The sequence below is a fragment of the Pteronotus mesoamericanus genome, unplaced genomic scaffold (genome assembly GCF_021234165.1).
Source record: "Pteronotus mesoamericanus isolate MK-2021 breed Mesoamerican mustached bat unplaced genomic scaffold, CSHL_Meso_final contig_74, whole genome shotgun sequence".
NCBI classification, from domain to species: domain Eukaryota; kingdom Metazoa; phylum Chordata; class Mammalia; order Chiroptera; family Mormoopidae; genus Pteronotus; species Pteronotus mesoamericanus.
The window spans coordinates 16,508,299-16,527,468 of record NW_026555247.1 but is presented as its reverse complement, the minus strand read 5'-3'; the positions used below and the strand labels follow the sequence as shown (position 1 = coordinate 16,527,468).

Sequence of the window (19,170 nt, the reverse complement as noted above, 5' to 3'; positions counted from 1 at the left end):
CACAAAAGACCCCTGAACTGGGAAGGAATGGATCTACGACACATTTGAGAATAAGCCAGGCAAACTGACTTTTTGTCCATGCTAGAAGAGGATCAGCTGCTTGAGACTGCAAATAACGGTGGCCTTAAAAATATGTTTGAGACAACTTCAAGTCACCATACATTCTGGATTAAAGTCAAGGCGGAATATCCTGAGATTGCCACAAAAACACCAAAAAGCCTGCTTCCATTTCCAACATCCTATCTTCATGAAGCAGGGCTTTCTGCAGTGACAGCAACCAAACCAAGATTATGGAGTAGACTGGACATAAGCAACACACTTCAGGTGCCACTGTTTCCCAGCACCCCCAGATGGCACCGTCTAGTTGCAGGAAAACAAGCTCAGGGCTCCCGCTGATTCTGCATCACGGTGAGTTGTATAATTATTTAATTATATATTACAATGTAACAGTAATAGAAATAAAGTGCACAGTAAATATAATGTGACTGAATCATCCTGAAACCATCCCCCCACCACCGCTGCTTCCGTGGAAAAATGTCTTCCACAAAACCGGTCCCTGGTGCCAAAAAGGCTGGGAACTGCTGATTTATCACATAATCTGACAGAGCAAACAGAGAAGAGACTCAATGGTAGCAACAGGCTCCAGGTAAAAATAACCAAAGAGAAAACACCATTTCAAAGAAAAGTTGTGAAAAACAAAGTCACTTCCACACCCCAGGACATGGGCCACAGGAACAGAGCCTGATTAATCTCATGTTGTTCCATATATATTCTGCATAAACTGATACCACCTTAACTGACCTGAGCTTTTTTGTATAAAAATTCCATTTTGACCTAAGCTTACTGTGTAGCTATCCCCTAAGTTACCAAAGATCAACTTTCTAAAGAAAAATGCAGAAAAAAGTACATGAAGATAAAACTTAAAACAACACTGATAAGGCAGTCAATGCACACAGGGTGCCACATAAGAAATGTACAAATGATAATCTTAGTTTTGATAAAAATAGGTAATTGGATTTTTGAGAAACTGGGTTTTGTAAAAATGAGGAGACTGTTTACATGACACAGCATTATACATATACACTGTACATTCTATACTGTACATATAGTTTTTTCTGTAAAATAAAAGACACATTTTTCATATTTACCATTAACTATTGACTTGGATATTTTGATTATGTCGGCTATCTCCTGTGTGGTATAACACTGATTGTTCTAATTAATGTCTTGATTTGATCACCGTCAACTTTAACTGGTCTACCAGTTAAACCTGTGGAGCGTCATCCAGCATGAAACTTCACAAACCACTTTTGGCACATTTGATCAGTCACAACACCTTCTCCATACACTACATAAATCTTTGCGTTGCAGTTGCATTTTTACCTTTCTTTAAATAATAAAGCATAATATACTGAAAATGTTGCGTATTTTCTTCCATCTTCAATATTAAAATGGCTGCACAAAAATTCCAATTTTGGAATACCAATTTTGGAAATACCAATTTTGATTTTCTTTTTAGATATACACTGATATGACAGCTGTCACAATACAATGTAACAAAATTGTTTAGAATGAAGTTAAAGACAACTAAGGCTACTACAGCCATCTTGGGCGGGGGGGAGAAACTTTTTAACCAACCCAATGTATTGCTTTTTACTGTGGTAGAGTCAGAGATTTGCTTCTAGGAAGCTTTTATTCTGTTCGCTGACGGAGAATTGGGAAGTTCTTGTAAGAAAGACTCTCTGAATCTGGACTGGCCATGCTCCTACCATGTCTGATGCTTCCTTAGAGCAGGAGGATGGGCCTTCATTTCCTGTGACTTGAAGATGCAGCCAGCATTCTTCTCTGTCATCCCTTGCCGTGAAGCTCTAGTTGATATGGGAGAAGGCTGTGCACAACTTCTAGAAGTGTCTAAAAAAGGACCAGAGCATGCCCCTTCTTCCCCATCCTGCTGCATGGAACAAGAATATGATGGTTCAAACTCCATTTTAGGCCACGAGGATGAAGACTAGGACCTGAGACGGCAGGTGAGAAAGCTGGAACAAACAGGATCCTAGAAAATCATGGAGCCACCATACCAGCCATGAGCTATGTCCCAACTTGGACACAAGAGAAGTACTTCTTCCTTGCTTCAGTTATGCATACTCTGGATCTTGTAATTCTATCCTCTGCCACATATGCAAGGAACCCAGGAATCCCAAGCCAAGGACAGCAGAAACTACCACAGAGCCAGGCCTCACAGAGGAAGAGCAAAAGCTCTGAAAAAACAAAGGGACTGCAGCAGCAGGAACTAGCAGGGTGTACTTCAAGGACTCCACGCTGACACAGCCCTCCAGAAGCCTGCTACTTTCCTCCTCATCCCCAATCAATCAACTCTCTGCTCTGCCCCGTAAACTTACTCAGACCTCCTCAGAATGCCTATGAAAGATCACAACTTTTTTACTCTCCCATGGCATTGTGTTAGACTCGGTGCCTCTGTCTCAGCCTTGGAAGTTAAATTCTTGGGAAGAGAGAAGAGCTAGTCAGCCTTACTTTTCAAGCCAAGTCATATCACAGTAGTTGCTATAGGCCTGTCCACCAAAGCTCCTGTGCTCATTTCTGAGGGGTACAAAATATGACCAACCAAGAGTACAAAAACTGCTGTGGTCAAGTAGTTTCCTCTGGATGATGATATAAATATTGTCAGTGCTGTGACTGATACATCACATATAGGGTGGTTACAATCTGTTTAAATAGCAACCTCCAAATGCAAAAGACACAAATATATCTGATCTAAAATTCTGAACCCCCCTTGGTACATTCCAAGGGTCTGACCTGGGATTTTACCCATGTCAGGATTCAAATCCAAAATACTACTTCAAAAAGGATGAGGAGCAGAAGTGAGGAAAGTCATCCTCTAATGGAAAGAAGCTAATTTCTCCCCCCCCCCCCTTTTTTTAATAGAGAGCAGGGAAGGGAGGGAGAAAGAGGAGAGAAGCATCAATGTGTGGTTGCCTCTCACGTGCCCCCTTCAGGGGACCTGGCCCACAACCCAGGCATGTGCCCGGGCTGGGAATCGAATCAGCAACCCTTTGATTTGCAGGCCAGCACCCAGTCCACTAAGACACACCAGCCAGAGCGAGAAAGAAGCTAAAATTATTCTGCCCCTCCCTGGTACACTGCATCACCAGAGAGAAATGAAAGGTCTGTATCTTCCAGGAAAATGCAGGGGATCCAATCTAGAAACTGATTATTTCCTCTCTTGAGGACTTTTTCTAATTAACTGGTCTAGAAGTGGCCTTTAAATATACAAGAGCTAAGAAAACAATGAGATTCATTTTAATGCCAATACCAGCATTTGTTCCATAAGAGTTAACAAGTTTTGAAACCTTAGATGTTACACAAAGTCGAAAGGCAAATGAGATTTTATATTTATCATGATATTGTGATAGTCATTAGTCTATCCACCAAATATTTCTGGTTCTCTTCACAGGCACATGGTAGATTTGTACTTTTTTGTCCTCTTGAAGAATGGGTCAGCTATGTGACTTGCTTTGGCCAATGACATGTGAACAAAATGACATGCCTCATTCTACACAAAAGCTTTAAGAGACTGCACAATTTCCCGTGCTCTGTTTCCCTCTGTGACAGTGCTGGCAACCTTGAAGATAGTAACTGTTCCCTCAGCGGGGGTGTCTGAGGCATAGTCGAGTCCACAGTCAACCAAGAACAAAGCCAACAAATTGTGTTGTTTTAAGCCACTCAGATTTGGGGGTTGTAAGTTAGTAGAGCATAATTCATCCTACCTTGACATGTACAAATATGAATGCCTAAATATTCATAATTGTTTGACCACAACTACTAATATAAATATTTGTTTTCAGTGTTGTAACTTCTTTTGATGTTAAAAAAAATAGTATTAAACTGAAACCTTAAAACAAGGGAGACCTGATTTAGCTCCAAAGTTTAGCTGGAAAAAAAAGTCTGTCTAGAAGAGCCAAATGTAAGCACTTAAAACTACTTGTGTTAAGATTGCCAAAATGGCCCTGGCTGGTGTGGCTCCATGGACTGAGTGCCAGCCTACGAACCAAAGGGTCTCTGGATCCATTCCCAATCAGGGCACATGCCTGGGTTGTGGGCCAGGTCTCAGGTAGGGGGCGCTCAAGAGGCAACCATACTCTGATGTTTTTCTCTCTCCTTTTCCCTCTCTCTAAAAGTAAACAAATAACTTTTTTTTAATTGCAAAAATAATGATAATTACTGAGGTGAGAAGGTGAGTATATGGGAGTTCATTACACAATTTTCTCTTCTATATATATGTTTGAAATCTCCCACAACAAAAAGTTAAAGAAACAGAGAGACACACGGAACAATCTAAAAAATCTTAAAGAAACCAAAATGTTTTTAAAGTGTTACTGGTTTTACGCCCTCAGAAAGAAAAAAGTTTTAAAAACACTGTTAAAACACTTTAACAGCACTACTTACAGACAAGTTGTAGATGAAGTGCTTTGGGGCTATTAGAATATAGTAAAAATCTGAGACGGCTCTGTTTTTTCAAAAACTATCTCCTTAATCCCTTATTAGGTTTAACCAGATATCTTTCATGGGTTCAAAAATTAAAGGACATTTTAGAGGAAAGGTACATTACAGCTCATTCAGGGCAACCTTGTTATTAATAGTGAAAGGGACATTTAGGTCTGGTGACACAGGCAAAGTAGAAACTAAAACCCAGGTCCTCTGACTAATTCATGCAGCTTCTATCTTGCCAGATTAGGCTACTCGCCTGTTTAACATTATTTTGATGATTTTACTTTGAATATCCAGCAGAAGGAACCTCTCTCTCTTCCCACCACAATTCTGCTTTACAACATCAGTTGGGATACCATTAGCTCTAAGTGAACAAAAATCACATGTCAAACCTCTTAACCCTGTGGAAATTCACTGACTCACATACCTGTTAGTCCGGGAGTACAAGGAAATTCAGGGTTGACTTAACCTAGCAGCTCCAGCTCAGTCCCTTTCTAATTCTCTCCGCTCTGCCACCTTCTTGAGCTAGCTTCCTCCTTAGGTTTGATAACAAGATTAGTTCAGCAGCTCAGAGCCTCCCATTCACAAAGAGGTGTCCTCAGACAAGAAGTTTCCCTGAAACTTCTGCAAACCTTCCTCAGCCTAAAATGGTAACATGCCTATTTCTACATCGGTCCTTACGAAGGGGGATGAGTCTACCATGACTACCTTAGATTACTCGGGATCCACCTCGACTGTCACACAGAAGGGAAGAAGAGAAGCTATGATTGGGAGAACCACATGTCACTTCAAGGACTGGTGGTGATCCCTAAGCAATAGCCTAAAGAGCCTTGGGAAGTTGAGAAGTTACCTTACTAACTCTTTCTGAATAAATTATAGAATTTGTGTGTATATGAGAGAAAGACATGGTACTACCATTTTAAAATATGCACACAGTCTAAAATTCATAAAGGGCCAAATATATTTAAGAGTATTAACTAATTCATAATAATTTTTAAAAAGATTTTATTTTTAGAGACAGGGAATGGAGGGAGAAAGACAGAAACACTGATGTGTGAGAGAAATACTAATCATCGATAAGCTGCCTCTCCCATGCCCCCAGCCAAGGGCCTGGCCTACAATCCAGGAATGTGCCCTGTCTGGGAATTGAACCGGTAACCTTTTGGTTTGCAGGATGATGCCCAACCAATGAGCCACATCAGTCAGGGCTAAATCAAACCAACTTTTTTCAACAGCACAGGGCAATACACTACCAGACTACCTGGGTCTGTGCCTGGCTTTGATACTTACTATCAGGTAGAGGTTCATCCAAGTGGTTACCTACATCATAAGGTAATTGTGACAAACAGGCAGCATGTAAAGGGATGGGATGAGACACAGCCTAAATTGTATTGAGTGGACCACTAAATAAACTCTAGCGATTATTTGTCCCACACAGGTAAATTTTTATGAAGTGGAAAAATTTCTGATGTTGAAAAAAAGACCTTTCTTTTTAACAACCCAGCAACTATCTATTCCCCTTCCTAATTTCCTTTTGGAGAATTACCTCTTCCTTGCCTTATATAATCTTGCTGCAACTATAAATTGACGCATCTGTCTTCCCACTGAGGAGGCCAAAAGGATTCCTGGAGGTTCCTGAAACTAAATCCCTGGCATAGGTACCATGATTTATACTCAGCCAATCAGATGTGTCTCCAGGAGTCTCAAGAGCAAGTAATTTGAAGAGATGAAAGAAACAGGTTCATTCATCCCAGTGGTAATATCCTAATCAGATCATTATTATAATTCTGCTTCCCAGCTCCCCAAAGCTGACTTAAGTTTCTACCAGTTTCCAAGCTTGGTTCCCCAGCAGTTGGGATAATTCTGTAAGTTTCCAATTCCTTTCCAATACATTACCTCCTGCTTAAATTAAAGAGCTGCATTCTGCTGCCTACAACCAAAGAACCAAATAAGAAGTAAACTAAGATCAGCCATTGAAGGTACTGTCCTGGGACTCAAGAAAGGAACAGGGGCTTTGTGAAGGTGAGAAAGTTGAGTCTTAGAAAGATTTTTAGAAAGTACAGGGAGAAGTCAGAAGGCTAAGATGTAATAAGAAATGGGATAAGATTTATTCCAGTGCTTAGATTTAAAGGACTGCCCCCTAAAGATCTGGGGAACCATGATACAAGGGGCAAGTTGCATGGGAAGAGGAGAGACCACCTGCTTCTCACTGAAACCTTCTGCCTGGTCAAATTCTTGGGCAAGCGTTTTTATGAGACCTCTTTCAAAGAATTTGGTGATATAAAGAGCAAAACCTCAGGCTCACTGCTGCTATCTATACAAGGATACAAAGAGGGAGACCTTCCCCATCTTACTCTCTGGTAGAAATCCTTTTCCCTACTTCAGTACACTTCAGCATATGGAAGGTACAAGTTGATAATGAAACTCTATTACAGCTCAACGGTACATAAGGGCAGGGATTAATGAGAGATGAAAGAACAGTATAAAAGTTATCTAAATGGCTTGGTTCAGGTTTAAGGTCCTCAACAACTCTTTCCAGGAATTCTATTTTTACTACCCCAGTCTACATCACTAGATCCCAAACTATGTTGGCTTGTCTACCTATTTGCACCTTCCCACCTCGTCTGGATCGAGCTACTGTTTTTGTCTCTCATTTTGAGTCTACAAAAAAGAAGTTTTTCCAGTTCAGGGCTCACATACACACATTATCTGATTTCATGCTTTTCTCTGCTCTGACATAATCTACCCTAACCTCTCTCTATATCTAACACCCAGTTTCTTAAGTTCTTCCCAAACTCTCTCCTGTTTTTCCTGGTCTTCACAATACCCTCTTTCTCCAAATAACTTTCCCTAGCTTCTTCCATTTCTCAAAATGTACAAAATTAACTTTTTAAAAATGTCTACCAGCAAATCACATCCAAATGGTGGTTTCTTTCCCCTCTAGCTTAGTAATAATATCCCTTCATAATATTTTTTAAAAGATTTTATTTATTTATTTATTTGTAAAGCAAGAGGAAGGGAAAGAGAGAGAGAGGAGGAGGGAAAACATCGATGTAAGAGAGAAACTTCGATTGGTTGCCTCTCATATGCACCCTGACTGGGGACCAAACCCGCAACCCAGGCACATGCCCTTACCAGGAGTAGAACTGGTGACCTTTCATTCTGTGGGACAACACCCAACCAACGGGAGCCACACTGGTGAGGGCTCCCTTCATAATATTGTAATTCTCACACTCATCCACACATACACACACATACTTGAAGGTACTTTCTTCTGGCCCAGAAATATCTATGACTTCCATTTATGTTAAAAAAAAGTAAATACTGTGATGGAAGAATTACTTTTCACTGTATACCTTTTGGTATGGTCAGAATATGTTACCACATACACATTACTTTTTCTATTTAAAAAAATCCCACTATTTAAAAATGCAAAAAAAAAAAGTTATCATTCTACTTACTCTTTGGATAGTTATTTTTATGCATGTGAACATCAGATGAGAAGAGAGCCCCTCTAAATTCCTAATTGCTTTTGTTTACCTTTTGGAGGATGGTGAATGGAAGGCAGCAGCTTGTTGCCATAGGTTTATGGTCTGGTTACTATACAAAACAATCTCTTCCACTGCTGAAAGTTTACGGGAAATCTGAGGGCCTTTTCCAAGCCCCTGTCCCCTCAAAAAGTAGTACTGCATGTACCTTTACATTCCTAGGTACAGCATGGCTAGGTTAGTCACTGCCACTTCTCCCAAGTCTGGGAGTTGCTGGTAAATCAGAGCAGAAAAGGTCAGAGCTGCAACTGAGCACCTCTGTGGGTGTGTATGAAGTGAATCCCAAGGGGGTTCCACCCTGTTTGCCCTAAGCAAAATGGGTCAGTCCAAATCTTTTTACATATGATTTTATTATTTGTTGTTAAATATGAGAATGTTTTACATAGTATACTATTATACTGTAATATTATAATATTATAATGTAATATTGTAATAGTTAAACTTGAATTATGGGTTAGTCAAAACGTACTTCATTTAGGTCCCACTCCCAAGAGACTTATCCTTATATTCTGATACTGATGTTTAAGGCACCTTCCAACCTTCCCCAGCCACTGGATTCACCATCCTCCTCCGCACCGCCAACCCCACTCAGTCCCCTGTTGGCTGCAGCTCTTAAACTGCCTTCTAACAGTGTTAATTGTCTTCAGCAGCCTGGAACCTGGTGATCTGTCTTTAGTCTCAGAGCCCAACACCAACTTGCCTTACACTGACACTTGAGTCCAAATCAAAGGCAGAAAAAAACCCAGCCATGATTTCTGACCATATGCTACTTGATTCTCTCATCCTGACAAACCTGCTCTTCTCCATCTGTCTCCACATCACCTTCTGTTCTCTCACCTAAGCACATTTCTGCTTTCATATGCTTAGCTACCAACCTAGAAGTCACACATACAAAAATCCCTCACCTATTGGACCTTTCAGCTTTTCAGTCCCTTAACATCGGATGAGAAGAGAGCATCCCTAAATTCCCATTATCCACTTTCTCTGCTTCAACTTCCAGGACATTAACATTACAGAGAATGTTCTGAAACAAGGCTGGCAGAGTCCACTGTAAACCTATACTAATTAGCCTGATGGAGCTCTTACTGTAATTTACCATTCTTCTCGGGTGCTCCCCCTCACACCCCTCACTTGACACATGCGCACTCTCACTGACGTCCTGACACAATCCTGCCCCCTGACTCACAAAGCCTCACCTCCTCACACTCAAGCTCCCTCCACCTCACATTCCCTTTGCTCCTCACTGAGTCCCTCCTCCTTTTCAAGGAGCTTGCTCTCCACTTCTACACTTCATTGCATCCCTTTCTACAGTAGCCCTGTTCCACAAATACTCCTCTCCTCCCTCTCCGTCACCACTCAACTCCACTAGTCCTTTCTCCCTAACTAACCTTCAGGCCGAACTGTCCCCAGGGGGAAGGGTTTTGTCCCTCCTCTCCACACACAAAAATTTCATACAACTTGAACTGCCAACGTTTAAAATTCAAGACATTTCGCTTGAATAATCAGGATTTCTGACATTTCTAGTAAAACAGAATCTTATCCATCAGCAAGTGAGCATACCCAGAGAACAAAATCCTAGGAGCTTATGATGGTCACTGCCTTTCAGTGGGGCATTTGCCATCTTCAGGGCACCACAATACCCTCTCCTTGTCCCCTGTCAGATCCACGCTGACTCTCATCCATCCTCCATCCCTGCCTCTCATTGGTCACATCCTACTGCAGACAGATAATCAGCTCTGCTCCTTCCCACTCTAAAAAACATTTCCCTCCACTGCCCCCAATGCAAGCTACACCCTCCTCCTTCCTCTCTCCACAGTACTTCAAGGGACCGTCTACAGTTACTGTCAGCACTTGTCACCATGCACTCACTCCTACCCCCGTTATATGATTTCTGCTGTTACCTCTCTGCTGAAAGTAAAAAGAACAGAAAAAGAAGAAGAAAAAAAAAAAAGGAAATCTCCTCACATTCCTGCCTGCTCAGTAAGCGTTAGACATCAAAGACCATCATTCTTCATAGGGTCTCCTCCCTTGGGTTTCTTGACTTTGCCCTCTTCTAATCCTCCTGCTGAGAAAATCACATAAACCTCCAAAGGTTAGACACCTGAAAACACGTCTGAATACCATACAGTCCCAAACAGTCAGCATATCCTCCCCTGTAACACTGCTACCAGCCAACTCATGTCTTGGAGTTTCTCCCGGGGGGAAAAAACAACAGGAAAAAAGACTCAAGTTTAAAACGTGACCAGAGTCTTGCACCTCTGATGGTAAGTACACTGATTTATTCAACATTTACTGATCACTTCTCAGGTAGAAGGCAAATGGAGCTTAAGAGGCTAGTAAGAGAAGGTCCCTACCCTGCCAAAGGAATTCAGTCTAGAAGGGACACTGGTGGATAAACTGACAATATCAACATGGTACCATGATCTGATAGAGAAAAAAAAAGCAGCACTAAGGAGAAAGCCAGGGACGTCGGGGCAGCTTACTGAGAGGCACTGGAGCCATCCTTGGCCTCGCACAGGTCCACCACTACCACTTGAGTCCAGACCTCCTGAAAGGGTCTCCGGCCTGGTCTCCATGCCTCCCTTTTACCCATCCCACCCTCTCACCGAAATCCATTCTCCACATTGCAGCAGCAGGGATCTGCCTGAAATTTGACACAGAGCGCTCTCTTGCTCAAAACCTTTCGAGAGCCCTGAGAATAAGGTCCTGCATCATCTGTCCCGTAACGACTTTTCTCCCATCATCTCACTCTACTTTCCCTCACCCCAGTGACCTTTCAGCCACACTGATCTCTCAGGTCCTCAAAGAGAGTGAGTTCTCTTCTGCTACATGGCCTCTGCCCATACTATTCTTTTTCCGTGGAATCCTCTTGCCCCTACTCTGTACTAAAATGATTTTAACCTCTCTGGGCCTCAGCTGAAATGTCATTTGCTCCATGTACATAATTGTCTCTATTTTTGTCTGCCTCACTGGTTGTATCATTAACACGACAGGTACCCTGTCTCTTTTGTTCACTTTGAATACACAGTACTTGGCACACAGCAGACACTCAAATATATTTGCTCAATGAGAATGTAAAAAATTGTTTCCTTCTCTAAGGTTCTAACTGTAAATATCACCTCAGGTTTATTTCTCAACCCTTTTTACCACTCCCTATTTTCATCATTTCACTGCTGACTCCCAAGACTGTTCCACAACTATGATGCCTGCAGGTTAGTTCCACCTGCACTCTCTCTGGCACCTGCAGCTGGACAGGTCCAAAACACACTCATTAACTATCCTTAAACAAACTCTCCTGTTTGTTTGGGGTTTTTTTCCATTGCTGTCAATGGTTCTTTTTGGAGGTCGAGTAATTGACTTCCTTCTTTCCTTTACCTATTGAAAGGAACATCTGATTCCATCTCTAAAAATGCATCTATATGTTTCTGTACACTCAGTCAACTGAACTAGTACATTCACCTCATTTCCTACATCTAGAATTTTAAAACAACAATCATCCACTCAAATGCACATTAAAGTTTAATTCTGATTTGGTTCCCAGTCAGGGCACATGCCTGGGTTGTGGGCCAGGTCCCCAGTCAGGGGTGCGCAGAAGGCAACCACACATTGATGTTTCTCTCCCCCTCTTTCTACCTATCTCCCTTCTCCTCTCTCTAAAAATAATAAAATCTTTAAAAAAAAAATCTTCCAATGGGCCCTGGCCCATGTGGTTCTGTTGACTTAAGTGTCGCCCCGTAAACTGGAAGGTTGTGGGTTCCACTCCCAGTCAGGGCACATGCCTAGGTTGCAAGTTAGGTCCCTGGTCAGGACACCTTCCAGAGGCAACCTATCAATGTTTCTCTCCTTCCCTCTTCCTTCCCCTCTCTGTAAAATCAATAAGCATGTCCTCAGGTGATGATAGGGGAGGTGGGGGGGGGGGGGGAGGGAGGCTCTTTCAACAGCTCCCTATTGCCTTCCAAATAACATCCCATACTCTTCTTATTGTTATTCAAAGCCCTAGCAATCTTGCCAAAACTATCCTAGCAAGTCCACCTAGTTTGGTGGTTTAGACCATAAACTCTGGAAATCAGACTAACATACTATATACACAGGGACGTGTGTAGATCCTGGCTTCACCACTTAACCTCTCTGTGCTACAGCTCCTGCATGTGTACAATGAGGACAATGAAAAGAGAATATTGTTATATAGATTAAATTAACTAATTTTAACTAATATATGTAGGACACTTAGAATAGTGCACTAGTCATTGCTACATACATTGAGTTTTGTAGCCCCATCTCTATTATAATGGCCTATATCCCAGTCTGTCTGATCCAGCTCACTGTTCTCCTAAAACTTTTCAAACTTTCCCTTCTGAAGCAAGAGCCCACAACAGGGGAAGCACCAGGTGATAAGCTGCCAGTATTGCAGTACCTCCACCAACTCAAGGGTATTTCCAGTCAAAAGCTCTGCCATAAAGCTCCTTCTTTTCCAGAAGTGTTCTTAAATCTTATGCAACAAAATGACCCAAAGGTTGCTCAGCAAAGGATTTCCAGCACTATTCAAGACTCTTAGTCTACAATTTACCATGCTTTTCTTCTCTCTACTTCCTCATTCCCTCCCAAGTTTCAGATCAGAGACCATCTTACTACCATTTTCTATGCTGTGTTCTCTTATGGCCTCTAATCTGGGTAAGCGTTGAAACACTCATGAGGACTCTTCCTACAAGAGCCCTATTATTTCAGATAGTGTTCCTTTTGCATGGAAACACTTAAAAGAATTAAAATTAACTGGGTAGTCTTATTATAAGCAGAATATGGAATTCAATCTGTCAGGGGGTCAGGCCTCACACTATGATGATGCTACCTTTTTACCCTTTAAAAATCCCTGCTATGCATAGAGGCTTGTAAACATTGGTAAAGTGTTTGTTTACTGAGAAACATGCTAATTCCTAAGGATGGAGAAATATGTTGCAACATTTCCATAAATTTTCACTCATTGTTTAACCTTAAGGAAAATAAGTTACAGAATGTAACGTGTAATTTTCAAAGAACAATCCAATAACTTAGCACAGGACTCTACCAAAACAATGTAAATTCTATTCCTTTTTATAACTGAACTGATATATTTTTTTAATTTTTAATGGGAAGCAAGTCATAACTACCAAAGACATAAAATTCCAGCAAAAAACCATGACACTTAAATCTAAGGAACTGTCTTCAAATCACCTCATGGCTCCCCAGAGGCTTCACCAAGTGTCCCTGAACGTTTGTCCCATAACTGAGGTTGTCAACCAGTAACGTACCAGAAACCTACACTTACACATCTTTACAGAACCAAAAGCAATGGTATGTTCTCTGTGTAACATTATAAGTCATAAAATACAAAGACTGTAAATGACTCTTATAAAAACTTAAAAGAATTTATTTTCTAATTTTTAACAACTTACAGGAATTTTAACAGTTAAAGGAGAAATGAAATCACAGAATCAGAGATGCACTCCCAACTCTCTTCACCTTTGCTGCTGCCCCAATAGATCAACAATGACATTAAATGTAAATGCTCTAAAATTCATCAATGAAAAGACAGATTAGCAGAATGGATTTTAAAAAAATCACCCAACTATATGCTATCTGCAAGAAACTTACTTTAAATATACCAATATAGGCAGGTTGAAAGTAAAAGGATAAAAAAAAAGATATACAATTAAAGAAAGCAATCAAAGGGAAAAGAGAAGTAGCTATGTTAATATCACATAAAGTAGAATTTAGAGCAAAGTAAATTACTGGAGACAGAGGACATTATATAATAATAGAAAGGCTCAATCCACCAAAACACAACCCTTATTGTGTATGCACCAAACAGGGAGCCGCAAACTATGTAAAGCTAAAAGTGGATATAACTTAAAAGGAGAAATAGACAAATGCACAAATGTAATTGAAAACTTCAAAACCCCTCCTCAACAGCTGACAGAATATCCAGGCAGAAAACAAGCAAGGGTATAGAAGAGCTCAGCACCATCAAGGATCTAACAGATATTTATAGAATATACCACTCAACAACAGCAGAAACTACATTCTATTCAAGTGTCCACAGACCATGTACCAAGGCAGACCATACACTGTGCCATAAACAGGGTCAACAAACTTAAAAGATCTCAAATCATACAGTGTGTCCTTCAATCAGAATGGAGTCAAACTACAAACCAAAAATCAAAAGATAACAGGAAAATCTTCAAAGATTTGGAATTAAATGGAACTATACAACACAATTCTAAATAATACATGGGTCCGAGGAGTCTCAAGGGAAATAAAAATATACATTGAACTGACCGAAAATAAAAATATAGCATGTCAAAATTTGTGGAATAGGGCTAAAACAGTGCTGAGAGGGAAATTTATAGTTTTAAATACCCCCATAAATATAAATGCAAAAACTCCTTAACAAAACACTAATAAGTAGAATTCAGCAATATATAAAAAGAATTATACACCATGACCAAGTGCAGTTTATTTCACGGATGCAAGACTGGCTCAATTCAAAAATCAGTCACTATAATCCATCATGAAAATCGGCTAAAGAAGAAAAATCATGCCATTTCCATATGTTGAGAGCAACTGGGTAAAGGGTACCTGGGATCTTTCTGAATTACTTCTTATAACTCCATGTGGATCTACAATTATTTCACAAAAAGGTAAAAAAATAAAATAAAATAACAAAAACAACTGGACCTTCATTGCCTGTTGCTCTCAGGTTAATCATCCCAATGTTAACACTTCAGAATGGAATGGCCATCTTCACAACCCTTTGTTAATCCTGGCTTTGTGCTGGACTAAGTGAGTACACACAGATATAAACAGAAAATATTATCCCTACGCTCAAACACTATATGCTCAAGTAGACTGACAAACTAGGCACAAATCAACAGTGAAGGACTTCATAAAGGAGATGGATTTGAGTAAATCCTTGAACAAGAGGTGGCACTTACACAAGAGGAGGTGAAGAAAGGGACATCTTGAGAAATATATAAAGACACAGAGCTAGAAATAAGCGCAGTGCCTACAGAAAAGAGGTACATGTGTGCTGTGAAACAACAGAAAGTGGGAGGGATGCCCAAAAGCCAGAGAGGAGTTCAAATGTCATTCACAGAAGCCTTCCTCAGCTAGCCAGCCAACCAAAAGCAGCAGCTCCGCCTACCCACGATCCCTCCAGCACTCTACTTTTTCTTTACAGAACTCATCACAAATTATAATTATTATGTACTTATCTGCACGTTCATTTGTTTGATGCTGTCCCACCTCCAGTTATCTAGAATATATAGCACTTGCTCTGGCACACCATAAACACTCAGTAAAGTATTAGCTAACTAAAGTAACAAACGATAAGTATCCATTCCTACTTCTCTTCCAGGCACCTGCCCCACTCCTCTTCCTCCATTATCTGTCATTCCATTCACATTGGTCCCTCTCTGATCTACTGCCTGTTTTAGCTAATCTCTCCTGATTTACTCCTCCACCTCAGCCCAGCTCTTAACCCATCATAAAAATAAAAATTCTGTATTTTAAAACAGTGGTGCACAATTGCAATGTTGTAACACTTTTCTGAAGCACAACCAATTAGCAATTGTATTCCAAGAAGTCAGTTACTGCAAAGTATTAAAGTTGTATGTTGTTACTTAAGCATGATAGATGTATATATTACTTGAGCAAACAAAAGCAGACATAGTTATTCCTGTTGCCTTTCCTGAATATGAGAGCCTTTTCCCATAACTGGAGGATCCTATTTGGCTGTCTATCAAAGACAGCCAGGACAGCAGTCAAGGTGACCAAAGTTATAAAAAACAAGGGGAGACTGAGAAACTGTCACAAATCAAGGACTGGGAAGACACAGTGACTAAATGCAATGTAGTACCTTGGACTGGATCCTGGAACAGAAAGTACATATTAATGGAAAAACTGGTGAAATCTAAATAAGGCCTGGAATTTAGTTAAATATATATATATGGCACTAAAAAATGATTACAATTCAAATTTATATTATTTTATATTATTAAAAAGAGAAAGAGATGGGGCATACAAGTGAGCCAGGAGTACAACTCGGGCCAGGGTAGCTGGGGCGTGAAGCTGAAAAGCCGCATAGAGATCTAACTTCCTTTTAGCTCTGGTCCCATGTTCTTACCTAATGCCATGAAAATAACCCTGTCTGCAATTGCTTGAGAATAACCAGCTTTGACTTCCTAGCATACTCATTCACATACAGTCATGTGTTGATTAAAGATGGGGTCACACTCTGAGAAATGTGTCCCTAGGTGATTTCATTGTGTGTGAATATTTTAGAGTGCACTTACACAAACCTAGATGGTATAGCCTACTACACACCCAGACTATGTGGTACAACCTATTGCTCCTAGGCTACAAGCCTCTATAGCATGTTACTGTACAAAACATGAGATTAAATCAAGCACAAGAGAAAATGATGCAATCAAGAGACTCAGTGAACACAAGATGTATGAAGCTGCTGCCGGCTTAATTTGGCACACTATCTTACAGCAAGCTCTTTAAAAGTAGAAAGAGTGCATCATAAAATAACAATGAAAAAGAACAATACAGTAAATACATAAACTGGTAACATAGTTGTTTATTAAGTATTATGTACTGTACATAATTGTATGTGCTACACATTTCCACGACTGACAGCAGTTTCCTTACACCAGCATCACCACAAACATATGAATAATGCGTTATGATCTAACTTCCGAGGGCCACGACTTACAAGGGTTGTGACTTCACTAGGCTAAAGAAATTTTTCTGCTCCATTATAATCTTATTGGATCACCATCGCATATGTGGTCTGCTGTTGATTAAAACTTCGTTATATGGCACATGACTGTACTCAATAAGCATTTACTGAATGCCTACTACTTAACAGGCACTTTGAAGTTTCTGGGATATGTGGCTGGAAAAGGAAGGCACACTCTCTGCTCTCATAAAGCTTATACACTATTGGAGAAGTCAAGCATTTAACAAGTATTTGCATAAATAGTGAATGCTCCCAAAAGTTTTACTGCCTGCTTCTGAAACCCTACCAAACAATCCATCAGAACATTCGTTAAACCCAGTTATCACTGGTGTTCTGAATAGTTTTCAACGTGAAAACAAATCAGCTAAGATGGATATACGATCGCCTGTTAAGCCACTTTAAGAAATACTAATTCAGCTGATGTGGCCTGGAACCTGAGATTCTCCATTTCTTCCAAACTTCCAGATCATAGGGATGCTGCTGCTAGTTCACAAAACGCACTTTGAATCAGCAAGGCTCTTAACTACCATGAGAATATCCCTCAAACTACCATGTAAAATGCAAGCTCCATAAAGGCAAGGGCATTTTCTCTTTTTCACCACAGTATACTCAAGACTTAAAACGGTGACTCATATGGCACTCAATAAATATTTATTTACTAAATAAATGGATGTGTGGTCTAGACAAGCACTGCTCAATAGTAGCCACTGATTACATGTGGCTACTGAACAACTGAAATGTGGCTAGTGCCAGTAAGGAGGTGAATTTTTTTTAAATTTAATTTTAATTAATTTAAATAGCCACATATGGTTAGTGCCTATAACAGATGATCCAGGTCTAGACGCAGATGTGCTGTTAAGAGTGCTGGATTAATAAGGCCTAGGTTTGAATCCCTAGGCCTGCACTGTGGTTTGAACTAGGTTTGAACTCTGTTGCTTGGCTTGTGACCTATAAAGTTACAGCTTCTTAGGACCCCAACTTCTTCACCTGCAAAATGAGGACAAGACACCCTCTAAGGGTTCTTGACAGGAGGTTTTATAAATCAATGTATTAAGCATAAGGTAAGATTAAGGCAACATCACCTGCCCTCCAGAAACAATTCACAGTCAGTCACAAAGACTACTTTGCCTATTGCCCACACTTGCCAGAAAACGCGACGCGCGTTGGGTTGCAGGTTTGGTTAGCTCAATGGCTTGGAGAATTAGGCCAAGGTCATAAGTTTGGAGGAGGGGGTACCCTCATTTAGCAAGGTTGACCAGGTAAGAGCGGCAATGACAATGCAAATCGTCACGATTCCTGGTAAATCTTTAGAAAGGCATTATATTGATTATGGATGAGCAAGTGACATTTCATTCATTCATTCATTCTTCCAGGGCGGGCTGCCACATTACCTAGTGCCCACGACTTTCCATCCACAGACGTTTGCTAATTCAGAGCCGAGCCCTCTTCGCACGCAGTGGGCCGAGAAGACCCCGTGCGGGCCGCCCGCGCCGCCCGCGCCGCCCGCGCGTTTTCCCCTCCCCCGTCGCGCCGACCCGGCAAGGGTCAGTCTGACATCGGGACTGCGAGTACTGCACGGCCGGGCCGAACCAAGGAGCCATATTTAGCTGTATTTTTAGTCAATAAAACAAACTTCCGTCTTCTAAAGAAAAGCGGTTCTAACTCAATGTCAAACTAGGACGGAAACTCGCTGCTCGCCGCAGTTGCCAACCAGAGACGCCGCGTGTCCGGCAGCCCCGGACTCCCCGACCCGGACCCGGCGCCGGTTGCGCTCGCGCCCCGGTCCCAGCGGCCCCGGCCACAAAGGGCCGGGGGACGCGGACGCGGACGGGCCTCCTCCACCTCCTCCTCCAGCCCCGCGCGAACAGTCGGGGCTCTGGGACGGCCCGGGAGCGAGGGCACACTCACCTCAGTCCGCGCGGCGGCGGCGGCAGCGGCGGCGGCGAGAGCTCCTGGGGGCCGGCCCGGGCGGTTGCAGCGCGGTCCCGCGGGCCGCAGCGCGGGCACTATTCTCGGGCCGCCGTCCGCCGCGCCGCCTCCTCGGCCACTGCCGGCGGCTCCCCCGGCGGGCGGGCGGGCCCGGCGCGGGCCCCGCCTCCGCCGCTCCCACCCCCGCCTCCGCGCCGGGCCTCGCGGGCTGGGCGCGCTACTCCGGGCCGCTCCGCATGCCGCCGCCGCCGCCGCCGCCGCTGCTCGCTGGGGGCCGCCTCAGGGTGGCAGGCCGGGGCCGCAGGGCCGCCCGCGAAGGCCGCTCGGGCGTGGTCCTCGCAGCGCGCGGCGTGCTCGGCGGCGGAGGCGGCGGCCCGTGCGGCTGCGCGGGGGAGGCGGGGGTGCCGC

General features: G+C 42.2%; 1 protein-coding gene across 1 annotated transcript in view; it reads right to left on the bottom strand.

Annotated features, from left to right (window-relative positions):
- The window catches only part of GALNT1 (polypeptide N-acetylgalactosaminyltransferase 1), a 134,075-nt gene extending 115,199 nt beyond the window's left edge, over nt 1-18,876 (bottom strand). The window contains exon 1 of the mRNA XM_054583531.1: nt 18,742-18,876. The gene's annotated coding sequence lies outside the window, so the exon portion shown is untranslated. The remainder of the gene's footprint in view (nt 1-18,741) is intronic.
- Nucleotides 18,877-19,170: the final 294 nt, after the last annotated feature.